Raw genomic sequence first — 1,464 nt, forward strand, 5'->3', positions numbered from 1 at the left:
TTTTTTTTTTTTCTATTTTTAGTTGTTTGGGTAATTTCTTTCTGTTTATAGTAGAGACGGGGTCTCGCTCTTGCTCAGGCTGGTCTTGAACTCCTAAGCTCAGGCAATCCTCCCGCCTCGGCCTCCCAGAGAGCTAGGATTACAGGCGTGAGCCACCGTGCCTGGCCCCCAATGTTGATTTTAATGGTTGAAAGATATTTTCACTTATTTTATATTTCACTTGTCTATTCGATTTGATTTTCTTTTTATGTTAATCATGATTGCCATTTAATTTCCTTTTTAACAATGAATTTCTTTTTAACTACCAATCCATTATGTTGTGGGCCAATCACTTTAAAAGTGTACCCCAATATATAATACCAAAAAATAAAAACATTCAATGAAAATGTTTTGTTATGTATTATATTTACGTATTGATGAACCACACGAATATGGGATCTGTGCGATATGTGTGTTCCTAGTGTGTGAGGCCATCTGCTGTGTCATGTGTGTTTCAGGTTTGCACGGCAGTGCCGCCTCGAACTAGAAGATAATTTTTACTTTTACTCTTTTCAGGCTTTCTTTGTACAGTATTCTCTGATGTTATTTGACCTTCACATATCATCGATACGATCCAAAAATACAAATGCAGATTGGCCACTGAAATCTCGTGGCGTGTCTTTGATGCTCCAGACTTTGCTGGATCAAATTCTCACAGTAATTTATCAGCAGTGCAGAAACAATTTTTTTCAGCAAATTTCGTATCTCCAGAAATCCATCTGCAAATTGGAATAGAGAAAAAGAACTAAAATCTGGTGGGTTTGAGAATCCTTCCAGAATGAGCAGTGGCTATGGATTCACACTGAAGTAAGTAGATATAAGAGCAGAGGTGTCCTCAAGGCCTTTTATTGAGGAAGCTGCCTGTAGAACGGGGAAAGCTTAGCCCTGGGGGGTTGCCCTGGGCTCAAATCTCGCCCCTGCCATTTATTAGCTGTGGACTCTTGGGAAGGACATTTGAGTTTTCTGCATTTCAGTTTCTTCATTTGTAGAATGGGAATAATACCCATCGTTAAGGTTCTTTGAGGATTGGTAATAATATATGTAAAATCTTTGACCAATAAACTTAATAAGTGGTAGCTATTTTTGGAATAGCTAATTAATCTTATAAGACAGATGTTTAGTAAGATGCATGTGTGTGTATATATATGCACACACACACACATATATATATATTTCCTCACAAGCCAATTATTCTCTGCCTCGTGGAAGCTAGAGGCAAGGGTGGAGTAGATAATCAGAATTTCTGGCAAGATTTTTCATCCTGCATATCTAGCCCCACTCTCTCAAGTCATTTATAAGTGACCCATAGTTACCCCTGGGAACGTATCATAACTCTCCTGTGCTGAGGCAGAAAAATGAGAACTTTTGACTAAAACTGTTGAGTCTTTCTCTGGTAGGTCTGATTTAAATACTTGTATAATATTT

The sequence above is a fragment of the Propithecus coquereli genome, unplaced genomic scaffold, assembly GCF_000956105.1.
Source record: "Propithecus coquereli isolate 6110/MARCELLA unplaced genomic scaffold, Pcoq_1.0 Scaffold856, whole genome shotgun sequence".
Lineage (NCBI taxonomy): Eukaryota > Metazoa > Chordata > Mammalia > Primates > Indriidae > Propithecus > Propithecus coquereli.